The 13,179-nt window shown below is 50.2% G+C and overlaps 1 protein-coding gene across 1 annotated transcript in view; it reads right to left on the reverse strand.

The window, feature by feature from the left end:
- The window catches only part of NPEPPS (aminopeptidase puromycin sensitive), a 1,244,137-nt gene that overhangs the window by 721,683 nt on the left and 509,275 nt on the right, over positions 1–13,179 (reverse strand). The gene's annotated exons all lie outside the window — the stretch shown is intronic.

A 13,179-nucleotide genomic window follows, 5' to 3' on the forward strand; every position in this document is an offset into this window, starting at 1 on the left:
TGAAGCTTCTGGTGCCAACCAGAAACCGCAAATCCAGACCACTCTGCACCCACCGAGCCCGGCCAGAGTGAGTGAAAAAACAACACGAGGAGGTCCCCCCGGCGATCCTGACCCAAGATCCGGCGACCCCTGACCAGCCTCAAGCCTCCAGACAACGCCTGAAGCCTCAATCTAGAGGACCCCCCCTACCGCGACCTGAGCGGGTGAGGAAATCCGACATCCCAAGGCACCCCTGCGCCCCGCGGCCTTGTGTGCCCAACCCAGAGGTGCCTAACCAACCCTCAACATCCCTACTCACCCCTCGAAGAGGTGGTCGCTCCTGGAAGATCCTCGTCCCCCAAGCCTGCAGTGTTTTTGTCCCGGAGAATCTCCATTGAAATAAACAAGGCACCCGGCTGCCCTAGAGCTGCTGAGGCTGCCCTTTTGTGCTAACTTTGTCCCCAACTTGCCCTGAGCTTAACCCTAGAAGCTTTGCTCCCACAACCCCATGGCCTGCTTGCCAGCAGCCACCAACCGGAGTCCCCCTATCCTCCATAGGATAACATTGGGCCTCAACAGTCTGCACCTGGCCTCGCAAGTGCTGCTGAGGGTGCAACAACAGTGCATCACTGACCCTGGGAGACCCCCGAGTCTAACCCCAGGACCCTAACTCCAAAGACCAATTGCCTACCTGGAAACCGATAACCTCTTTTCCACATAGAATAACCGACACTTTCTCCTCCCAAAAAGATTTTAAGTGTCAACTTTTGAAAACTAGAAAAATTCCTTAAAAATCAGCCAAATAACCAAAACACATTTTCTCAATTGTTTTCAGGAAATGTCCCAGTGCTGAATCTAGGTATCCAGCACTGAGTAAGAAAAAGTATTGTTCACATAACTTACCTGCTAAGTGAATTTCCTCCCATAGGATAACATTGGATATTCTATGTGAAAAATGAACTTTTGAAATGCAATAATATTCTTTAAAAATCAAACTTCTAACTAAAACGCATTTACTCACCTGTTTTCAGGAAATGTCCCAGGGCTGAATCTAGGATCCAGCCCTGAGTTAACAAAACTAATCTTAAAAGTAATTAACTGCATTTTACTTAAAAAGCCCATTCATTCAAATGAACTATACCTTCAATGTGTTGCTAACTGCTTACTTTAAACTGTAACCAAAACCAGTACATTATACACTGCAATATTGAACTGTGTTCATAAAAGTAATTTACTACTGCAAAGTATTTTTATGCTTACCTGTGCCAGGTTTGCTTGGTTCTAGAAATAAAACAGTATATTTGTTTATATAAAAAACAATTGGCCTAGAGTGAAGTTCTTAAGTGTGAAATCATTTGCTGACTGAGTGTGTACATCGAACGTCCTCTGATACTGCCTTACTGCTCGACCAAGCTACCACTTTAGAGAGTAAGGTTCTAACTTTAACCTCTGGAGACCCTTGGACTCTATACACACTGTACCTCACTTTGGTGATATATATATATATATATATATATATATTCAGTTTCTTACAATGCAGCACCATCTCTGGAGACGTTGCCTTGAGCAGCCAGTCATTCAGATAGGAGAAAACAGGAATCCTCGATCTTCTGAGATTTGCCACTACCACCGCCATCACCTTTGTGAAGACCAGTGGAGCGGATGTAAGACCAAACAGAAGGACCGCAAACTGGTGGTGTTGAGATACCAACGTAAAACGGAGATACTTCCGGATGGGAATGTGAAAATATGCATCCTGTAAAATCGATCTACACCATCCAGTCTTCCGGCTGCAATGCCAAAAACCTGCGCTAGGGTCAACATCTTGCATGTCTCCTGTTTGAGGTACAAATTCAAAATCCTGAGGTTTAGGATCGGTCTCAATCGCCCAACCTTTTTGGGGTTCAGGAAATACCAGGAGTAGCATCCCTGAACCCTCTCCTGCTCCAGAACAATCTCTATTGCAGTAGACAGAAACCCTTCTTGCAGGAGCAACAGATGGTCTTCTGAGCACCAGCCCTGGCGTAGGGGAAAAAAAAAAGAGGGTGAAAATACCAGAAAGGAAGGGCATATCCATTTTCTACGACATCCAAAACCCAGATATCTGAAGTAACAGATCTCAAACTTCGAAGAAAATGGGACACCCAACCTCCCACGAGAGAAGCATGCTTTAAGATGGGGGATCTAGAGCTGCTTTCCTGTGGTAACAGGAACAGGAGAGGAGGCGACGACTTGCTGGCGCCTGTTGCTGCTGCTATTACTGCTGCTGCCGGACCCAAAAGTAAGTAACCTTGCCAAACCCTCGAAATCTAAAGTAACCAAAGTCTCTAGGCTGAGGACCCAACAATCTAGCTGAAGCCCTAGTATTCTTAAAGCGCTGCAGCATTGAGTCTGCCTTGGTACCAAAGACGAGAGCCATCAAAAGGCAAGGCCAAAAGGGTGTCCTGCACATTAGGAGAAAAACCAGACCCCTTTAGCCAGGTGTGCCTCCTAGTTGACACTGAGGAGCCCATCACTATAGTAACAGAGTCTGCTGTGTCAAGCCCAAATTGAAAAACTTGATGGACCGCAGCTTCAGTGTCCAACAGAACCTCGGCAAAATGGCCCTTAACTTCCTATGGAAGCTTAGGGATCACTTCCTTTGCTGAATCCATCAAAGCATGAATGTAGCAACCCAGTAGGCATGTTGCATTTGAAAATTTTAAGGCAATACTGGCTGAGGAAAACACCTTCTTAGCCGATTGTTCTACCCTCTTACATTCCCTATCTCCAGGCGTGGATGGAAAAGTGCCAGTAGACTGCTTTGTAGAGCATGATGCCTGAACTATTATTATTAGCTACATCCTCTTAGATTCCCCATCTCCAGGCGTGGATGGAAAAGTGCCAGTAGACTGCTTTGTAGAGCATGATGCCTGAACTATTATTATTAGCTACATCCTCTTAGATTCCCCATCTCCAGGAGTGGATGGAAAAGTGCCAGTAGACTGCTTTGTAGAGCATGATGCCTGAATGAATATGCTACTTACCAGTATGCATCTGTTCTTGGCATGTAGGGCTGCTAACATTCATATCTTAGCATTAGATCGCCGCCTAGTGTTGGGTCCGGATGATCGCACATTGTTGTCCTGGAAGAGTCTTCGAAGTATCCTGAGATAGGTGGCTCCTCCCCTGGACTACAGTGCGCATGGGCATCGGCTCCATCCCCAGATTGTTTTTCGCCATTGTGGCAGAAGATGGAGTGAAAAGTGTAAAGGATGTCCATGCTAATGATTGAATACAATAGTATATCTGCAGCTGCGACAGGCACCGGGGAGGAGGGTGGGCGATATGAATGTTAGCAGCCCTACATGCCAAGAACAGATGCATACTGGTAAGTAGCATATTCAGTTCGAGGCATGTGGGCTGCTAAATTCATATCTTAGCATAGAATACATAGCAGTCCCTCCATCAGCGGCGGTTGCCCGTGCCAGCTGCAGAAACTTGAAAGAGTGTCTTGAGAACAGCCTGTCCTACAGCAGCTTGCTGCTTGGAATGCACATCAACACAGTAGTGTTTAGTAAAGGTATGTGGCGTAACCCACGTGGCTGCTCTGCAAATGTCTTCTAAAGGAATGTTCCCTAGGAAAGCCATGGATGCCCCCAATTTGCGTGTGGAGTGCGCCCTTGGGGGTATGGTTAAAGTGCGCTTGGCCTTTTGATAACAGATTTGGATGCACTTAACAATCCACCTGGCTATTCCTGCCTTGGAAATAGGGTTGCCTTTGTGTTGTGGTGAGAAGGCAACAAAAAGTTGTTTTGTTTTCCTAAAGTGTTGTGTCCTGTCTATGTAGTACATCAACGCCCTCCGTACGTCTAACGTATGAAGCATTCTTTCCGCCACCGTTTGTGGGTTTTGGAAGAATGCAGGCAAGTCAATGGTTTGGTTGAGATGAAACTGTGACACCACCTTTGGTAGGAATTTGGGGTTAGTGCGCAGCACTACCCTGTTTGGATGAATCTGTATGAATGGCTCTTGAATAGTGAGTGCTTGCAGCTCACTGACACGTCTCAGTGATGTAATAGCAATAAGGAAAACCACTTTCCACGTTAGGAACTGGAGTTCACACGAGTGTAGTGGCTCAAAAGGTGGTCCCATCAGCCTGGTGAGGACCACATTGAGATTCCACACTGGAGCTGGTGGCGTTCTTGGGGGAATGACTCGTTTCAGACCTTCCAGGAAAGCCTTAATAGCAGGCACTCTGAATAGCGAGAGATGCTGCCTGTTCTGGAGGTAAGCTGCTATGGTGGATAGATGTATCCGAATGGAAGTGTACGCTAGCTTGCACTTGTAAAGATGTAACAGATAGCAAATGATGTTAGGGATAGATGCATCTAGCGGGTTTATGCCATTGGCTGTACAGTGAATGACTAAACGCTTCCATTTCGCAGCATAGCATGCTCTGGTAGTTGGCTTCCTTGCCTCCTTGATGATGTCCATGCATTCTGGAGGTAGGTGAAGATAGCCAAACTCTAGGACTTCAGGAGCCAGATCGCTAGGTTGAGCTGTTGCGGATCTGGATGCTGAATGTCGCCATGGTTCTGCGTCAAAAGCCTGGGCGTTAGGCGCAGCCTTTGATGCGGAACCACCGAGAGTTCGAGAAACGTGGTGTACCACGCTTGGCGCGCCCACGTTGGAGCAACTAGGATGAGTGTCATCGAGTGCTGCCTTAGTTTTCTCGCCACCAGCGGTATTAGCGGTGTCGGTGGAAAAGCGTACGCAAATTTGCCTGACCAGTTCATCCATATCGCATTCCCCTGCGACTGTGGGTGAGGGAACCTGGCGGCAAAGTGTTGGCATTTTGCGTTTTCGCTTGTGGCAAACAGGTCTATCTCCGGATGACCCCACTGCTGGAAGTACAGGCGGAGTACTGATGGATGTATCTCCCACTCGTGCATTTGATGGCTGTATCTGCTGAGCAGATCCGCCATCTGATTGTCCTTGCCTGGGAGGTGTTCTGCCATGAGGAAAATGTTCCTCTGAATGGCCCACTTCCACATGCTCTGAGCCAATTGAGACAGCTGTGGCGAGTGGGTGCCCCCCTGCTTTTGAATGTAGTACATCGCGGTCATGTTGACCGTCCGGACTAACACTACCTTGTTGGAAAGATGTACACTGAAGGACTTGAGCGCCATGAAGATTGCCATCAGTTCTAGATAGTTGATGTGCATCTTCTGTTGCCGCGTCGTCCATAGTCCCTGCACTGTGTAAGCGAGCAGATGAGCTCCCCATCCTTGGAGAGATGCGTCCGTTGTCAGGGTAATCTGTGGCACTGGCTCCTGGAACAGTCGGCCCTTGCAAAGGTTTTGTGGATTCCACCAATGCAGAGAGTTGTACGCCCGACTGGTAACCAACACTAGGTCTGTCAATTGTCCTTGAGCTTGTGTCCACTGATTTGCTAAGCACTCCTGGAGCGGACGCATGTGCAAACGTGCGTGAGGAACAATGAAGATGCAGGAGGCCATCATGCCAATCAACTGCATGAACACTCTCGCTGGAAGCGAGTGTTGTGGTCTGAACTTTTGTATTAGAGACTGCATGCTGTCTATCCTGACCTGGTTTGGCTGAGCCATGGCTGTCAGGGTATTGATCGTTGCGCCTAGAAACTGCCGGACATGTGCCGGCTGAAGGTGCGACTTTGGGTAGTTTAGCGAGAAGCCCAGATTGTGAAGGAGGTGAATGGTAGTCGACATGTCCGCGGCGCACTGTTGGTCCGACTTGGCTTGAACGAGCCAGTCGTCCAGGTAGGGGTAGACATGGATGTTCTGCCTCCTGAGGTGCGCCGCCACTGTCGCCAGACACTTCGTAAACACTCTCGGGCGGTAGTCACTCCGAAGGGTAGGACCTTGAACTGATAGTGCTTGCCTTGGATAGTGAACCTGAGCTATTTTCTGTGGGACGGGTGTAGCGGAATGTGGAAATAAGCATCCTTGAGGTCTAAGGTTGCGAGGAAGTCCCCTTGGTTTAGCAAGGGAAGAATCTGTTGTAGCGTGAGCATATGGAAATGTTCTGACAGTATATACAAGTTGAGGGGACGCAGGTCTAGAATGGGTCTGAGAGATCCGTCCTTCTTGGGAATAAGGAAGTACAGGGAATATACCCCTGTGCCCTCCTCCTCCACCGGCACGAGCTCGATTGCGCCTTTTTGCAGCATCACTATTACCTCTTGCTGCAATAAGTGCAAGTGCTCTGCGGACATAGGCCGTTGCCTTGGTGGAATGTTGGGTGGAGTGGACTTTAACTCTAGACAATAACCGTACTGGACCAGTTTCCGCACCCACCTGTCTGTGGTGATGTTTGTCCAGGCAGGCAGGAACTGCTGGAGTCTCCCCCCGACAGGTGTTAGATGGTCGGGGGGCAGTGACAGAGTCACTGTTTGTTCGGGGCAGAGGAACGGGAGTTGTTGTTTCCTCTGCCACGTCCTCTGGTGCTGTTTCCTCGATAACCCCCTTTATTCTGCTTGGGGTACGAGGACTGTGCTCCACCTCTAGGGAACTGTGATTGTTGACCCATTTGTCCTCTGGTGACTCCACGTGCACCTGAGCGACGAAAATTGTTGCCCCGGAATTGTTGTGACTGGAGGGCCCCCATAGACTTAGCTGTTTCTGTGTCTTTTTTAATCTTTTCAAGGGTGGTGTCAACATCAGGACCAAACAGTCTCTCAGGATTGACGGGCTGATTGAGGATGGTTGTCTGAATGTCTGGTTTGAACCCCGATATGCGGAGCCACGCTTGTCGTCTGAGCATGACGCTAGTGTTAATAGCCCTAGCTGCAGTGTCCGCAGCATCAAGTGCACACTTAATGGCTGCGTTGGAGATGAGCTTTCCCTCCTCGATAAGCAGTTTGGTACCCTCCTGGAACTGCGGAGGCAGGTGTTGTATAACTTGTTCTAGTGTGTCATAATGTGACCTATCATAGCGTGCCAATAGTGCTTGTGTGTTCGCAATACGCCAGAAATTGGCAGCCTGCGCAGCTACTCTTTTGCCCCCTGCCTCGAGCACTTTAGACTCCTTGTCTGGGGGAGGAGCTTCACCAGTCGTCTGGGAGTTGGCCCTCTTCCGGGCATTTGCGACCACAAGAGAGTCTAGTGGCAACTGTCCCCTAATGTATGCAGGGTCTGCAGGTGCCGGCTTGTATTTTTTTTCGATGCGTGGATTGACCACCCTCGCCCTGGTGGGCTCTTTAAAGATTTCCGCAGCATGCTTAAGGACACCTTTGAGCATTGGAAGTGTCTTGACAGTCCTCTCTGAGACTGAAAAAGTGTCAAAAAGAAAGTCCTCCTCTACTGGGTCAGCATGCATGTCAACGTCATGATTGGCAGCTGCCCGTTCAATGAGTGCATGAAATCCAGCAGAGTCTTCTGTGGGTGACGCTCGTGCACTGAAAGGCTGTGGGTCTTGCCCCACATTTTGGATCCCCTGGTCACCCATGTCGTCATAGGGATCTTGCTGTTCATCAGGATCATTGATGGGGAAAGAGTACTGGTCATCTTGGCCATATTCCTCTCCATCGGAGTGATGTGGAGAAGGAGTTGGGCTCCTTCTAGGTGGGGGCTGTACAGGCTCAACCAGAGCTGGAGTGTCCAGTGCAGCTTTCTTCTTTTTCAGTGGGATGATATATGATTCCACTGGTTGAGAGGTAATTTTCCTCTTGTAAAGGGACAATTTGCCGGTCTCTGCGTCTATAAAACGCTCTGAATTGTCCCCTGAGTCGAGATGTCGATCGAATACGCCAGCAGGCGTGGATGAGTGTGATGTCTTTGGCGCCGACTTAGGCGCAAAGGCTTTCGGTGCCTCTTTTGGTGGTAGAATGAAGAGAAGCTTCCCAGCAGGCTTCGCCGGCATGTCTATTGGCTTCTGGGGCGACGGCGCCGTATCCGACGATGCAGAGGCTTTTTCTCGAAGTCGTTGGAGTGAAGCGGCGATGAGGGATGCGTCACCCGCAGCAGCACTTGGCGCCGACGAGGAGGCCTTCACTTTGCCTTTGGTTCCGACGTCCTGCTGGGCCTTTGGAGTCTTAGACGTCGATGCCCCGCTTCGGACCGATGGGATGAGCTTCCGCCCTTAGATCCGTGCGATTTAGCAGCGTCCGTCGGTACCCGAGTCTTGTCGCCGACCTTGGCGGACTTTGACGGTGTTGATCCGTGCCGTGCGGCCTTCTTAGAGGATGCCTCCTCTGCTGACTGCTTTGGCACTGTCGAATCGACAGCCTTCTTCGACTTCTGTGGACCGGAGGTCGACGGGGTCGATGAGGCAGCAGGCTTTGGCGTTTTGGTCTGTGCAACCGCCATTTTAGGTGCTACCGAATCCGCTAGTTTCGGTTTCGGGTCGGCCATTTTAGGTGTAGTCGAGTCCGATGGTTTCAGTTTCGGTTTCGATACCGCCTGCGTAGCAAGTATGTCCGTGGCCGGGCCTGAAGGCGGGGCCGTGGCTTGCGGTGCAAGGTCTTGGGTAAGGCCGATAGGCGATCCCGTGACCCGAGCCGGATCTGTGTAACCTTCTGGGCTTAGCTCGGTCTCAGAGCTATCTTCAGCGGCCCCATAAACCTCTTAGTCGTCCCCTACCTCGTCAACGTATTCAAGGCCTTGATCTACGACTCCGTCGTCGTCTCCTGGATCTGCCTCGACCTCCGTCGCGGGCGGTGAGATCTCGAGATGATGGCTCAGGCCCTCTTCGTCTTGGTCGTCGAAGATGTTATCCGGAGCCGGGGCCGCTTGTCTGGCTTCAAGGCGCACCGCGCGCCGGAGCTTGAGCGTCTTCTTCGACCTGAATCTGGCGCAGGCCATGCAGTCGTCCTCGTTATGGTCTGGCGAGAGGCATTTGTTACAGACCGGGTGGACGTCGATATGTGGGTATTTGGACCCACAGACGGGACAGTATTTAAACGGGCTCCGCTCCATGTTTTAAAGTTTCAGTCGTGTCGCGATGAGAAGGCCTCGGAGTCCGAAGAGTGATACGACTCCGTAAGTTCCGCCTTAAAAAGACGGAAGAACTCGAGACCATACGCGAACAATACCGACGTAATGAAAAACAAAGGCCTTTTGGCCTGAAAGAATCGATTTTTCTCGGTTCCGACAGAGAGACGTCGTTACCGCATCGGAACCCAATGGCGGAAAAAAACAATCTGGGGATGGAGCCGATGCCCATGCGCACTGTAGTCCAGGGGAGGAGCCACCTATCTCAGGATACTTCGAAGACTCTTCCAGGACAACAATGTGCGATCATCCGGACCCAACACTAGGCGGCGATCTAATGCTAAGATATGAATTTAGCAGCCCACATGCCTCGAACCTATTATTATTAGATAACTTTATTCGATATGTAAAAATACCATAAAAGCAACAAATTATCCAAAACAGGTTACAGGAACAAACATAAAAAGAGTTGATAATCCATCAGTTTAAAACCATATCATACAATTTCAGTGAAAGGGTTAAAAGATTACATTGCACCTATACCACATCCAACCAATTCATCTACAGTCATGGGGACCATTCTTAAAAACAAGCATTTACAATGCAATGGTTTTGCCTTTGTTAAAGTTGGGCGGAAGGGGCTCGCAGAGGTGTCTCCTGGGGCAGCCGCCCAGGTCCACCATGGTGTGGCTCCGAGCCCCAAGCCTCTGGTGGTGGTGCTGCTGCGCTCGGTAGCCCATTTAACTTACCAGGCACTCTGGCGGGGGCTCCTTGCGACGGCGGCAATCTCTTGGGCACTTCTCCGGTCTCCCTCTTCAGCATGGGAGACCGGCAACGTCCTCCGCTTCTCCCGGGGCTCCCTCCAGGCCACGGGAGCCCCGCGTGGGCCACCATACTTCTTCTCCTGGGCTGCCGTCTTCCTTCTTCCCCCGGGCTGCGGGGGGGCGGGCACTCCTTACCGTAAATGGTTGCGGTTACATTCATCCTGCGGTGTGCCAGACTATGTGATAAAACTACAACATACACCTCAGGCACAAGGCGCGCCGAGAGATTGCTGTGAATCCCAAGCGTCCAGTGTGTTTCGTAAGGGGTCAATTCTAAGATGTGTCTTATGCCAACACAATGCACAGTTAATTATGTGTTAGTTTAGATCACATCTTTGTCCCGTGTAACCGGAACTCTAATTGCATTAATCTAACTCAAAATGCGTCTTTATTTGGGACATGATACACAACAGATAACATTCCTGTTGGAGTAAGTGCTCTTAAATAAATTAACACGTGCAACAGAAGTGTGCTAAATTAAGTTGTTAAATGTGTTAGTCGTCGGTGTGGAGGTTGTAAACAATACGTACACGTAATGCATGCCCTTTAATACTGCGTTTAAAGTAACTGTTACTTGAGTCTGTAATTGCACAGGGTGCTGATTTTTTTTTTTTTTAACGTTTAACAATGCCTTGTGACAATCACATTCAGTGTTAAAATGCATGTTATGCCTGGAATGTTTGGTACAGTTAGCGCCGTGCATCATCCAAGACGATGCTACGCAAACAAAGGCGATGGCTGAAAATAAAAGTTGCCTTCGTGGGACATAGCCAGAGAACCAGCGAGGATGCATAGGTTTCTGACAGAAAATGGACCCTCTGGGAACTTTTCCACCGCTCCCTACCATCCTGAAAGGGGGAAGGGGGGGGGGGGGGGGGGGGGGGGAGATTCTCATCGGCGCCTTCCGTAAACACACATCAGCACAGTCGGCACCCTGCAGGTGGAAAGACACAAGGGTCGATGACTTCCGACTGCTGAGCGAACACCGCACGGAGCCCTCATCATGCAAATAACCAGCCTTGGGAGAATTCTTGGATTGTAAATCAGACTGTATTTTAGCTTGGATGTACTCACTCTACCGTCTCTTTTTTAGTTTTTTGGAGGCGGACTTCATGCTGTGGATCAGTGTGCTCGGCATATTTACGCGTGCCATCCTTCTGTGAACCTGGCTGCTGTTTCCGTTAGTGCTTGCTCCCAGTGGCGGATTGTTTGCGGGGTATCATGGGCCCCTGAGCTTTACCTTCTCACGAGGGGAGTTCCGCGGCGAGGGCTTTCGGTATTCTCGGCTACACTTGTCCCTCCCTCTCCAGAGCGGCAGTGTACGGCACCGGTTTCAGATTTCTCCCCGCAGCCCCTGTGCGCATCGGACACGGATTTTCCAGAGGAGCGCGGAGGCGGCTGGCGTGTGATGCTTCCAGTTCGCCTGGGATTGTTTCCCCCTTGGAGCAGATGTGGGCCTCTCTAACTTGTGCGCGCCAGGGTAGATTGTGCGACGGGCTGGTGCTCGGAGTCTCCCTGCAGAGGGGCGCCCTGGCACACTTCACCCCGCACTCTGCTGCCACTGTAGACGCCGCGCAGCTGGAGGTCACCGTCCGCAGGGTCTGCAAAATGACCAGCATCGAAGAGGCGAAATAATGAACTTGGAACACGCACCGCCTCGCCACAGGCGCTGAAAAACGGAGCCTGCACCCCATTCATTGTAGAACAACTTCATTGGGATGATGTAGGCACATGAAATAATTCTTATGGCGGATGTTTCTACTTTTTTCATAGATGAGATAAATATTTTCCAGCCTACACTAAGACAAATGTTCTTTATAAATTGTTAAAACGCAAGGTGAGTGTTTATATTTTGAGGGGAGGAGGAAGGTGAGAAAAAGCGTCCCTCGACGCACCAGAGTAGATTTGATGTTAAATGTATTGACCCCCCGCCCCAACTCAGCGTTTTAGGCTGACATCTGCCTCGGAGTTGGGCCGTCTTCTAGGTCCCCCTGGGTGCCCTGCACTGTCTTCGGGTGGGAGGGGGGTTAGGGTCGAACGGTGACGGCCGCTCTGGCCTGCTGTCTGTGCGGTTTGGTTTGTCCATATGCCTGTACCTCTGGTGTGTGGGGGAAGGGCTGGCACGGCTAGTGTCGGCGAATGCTCCTCTGTGTGTTATTGTGTGCTAGAGTTTTCTTCGGTAAAGGGTATGCTTAGGGGCTATTGATTTGCCCTCTGTAATGTCTCCTGGGGGCGCAGCACTCATGTGTACAACGCCTTCACCCGAGGTCCTTCGGATTTACTGTATTGTGCTGGTCATTTGGCTGGTTTTTTTCCTGGTCGTGTGATGGGCTAGCGCGGCGGCACTGAGGGGGCTCGACCGCCTCAGCCAATGGGAGGGCAGCCTCCTTCGTTCTTGCTCTCCGCGGCCCCGGCGAGGTCCTCAAGTTATTCTCGGCCCCGGGCAGCGGTGGCAATCAGGGAGGCAGCGTTTGCACCGTAGTAGGAGGCGGCAGAGCGCTCGGGGTGCCACTAGTGCCTTATCAGATTCGGGGGCGTTCCCGAGAACAGGCTTTCGGCTGACGTCACCAAAAGGGAAAAATTCTCGGGAACGCCCCCGAATCTGGTCCGGGATTGACGGACAGAGCCGTCTCCCAATGGCTAGCCTCCATTTATGGAGCTAGCCAATGGGAGGAGGGGGCGAGTCCCTGTTCCCCACTGCAAAACATTAGATTTTGCTAGCGCATGCGTACTTCGTACGCATTGCCGAGGCAAAACCTAATAATAGGTAATTATGACAAGTAATCTACAATTTACCGCTGCCCTTGTATTCCTTGATCTGAATGCTGCCCGTAAAAAGTTAATGATACAAAAAAGTGTAAAAGCACATGCAGCCAGTTTTAAAAATAACAGAGAGACCCGTGCCTGTTTGAATCTGACTTTCTTTCCAATTCCCTCCAGGAAGAGTCTCCTGGGATAATAGGAGAAAGGGCATAGTAGGATGAAATGGAGGGGGTCCTGAGGAGATCTGATCGCAGCCACAGGGCCCCTCCATCTCTATAGAAGATGTGAACCCTGCCGGGTCCGCTAAAACATGATGTAAGAGATTCAGCCTAAACCGGGTCATTAAGAATCCATCATGTGCACTGTTTATACAAGACTGGTACGGTTCAATGCCTATGGCAGACCTAACTACTAGGTGTTCCCTCACCGACGGCTTAGCTAGCTCTGCGTCTTCCCGGAGCATTGATGCATATTTAAAGAACCGCTCCTTAACCAGTGCCTTATTTTTCATACCCGCTTTAGAGGGGTTGGCAAATAGGTCTACAAAACCAATTTTCTCAAAAGTCTCCTTCACGTATGTGAGAAGTTGGCCTGATATATGATGTTTCCAATTCTGGAACCACCTTGTATCAGTCCAAACAACCCTTATGGTGTATGGTTGT

Source organism: Lissotriton helveticus, chromosome 5_1 (assembly GCF_964261635.1).
Source record: "Lissotriton helveticus chromosome 5_1, aLisHel1.1, whole genome shotgun sequence".
NCBI classification, from domain to species: domain Eukaryota; kingdom Metazoa; phylum Chordata; class Amphibia; order Caudata; family Salamandridae; genus Lissotriton; species Lissotriton helveticus.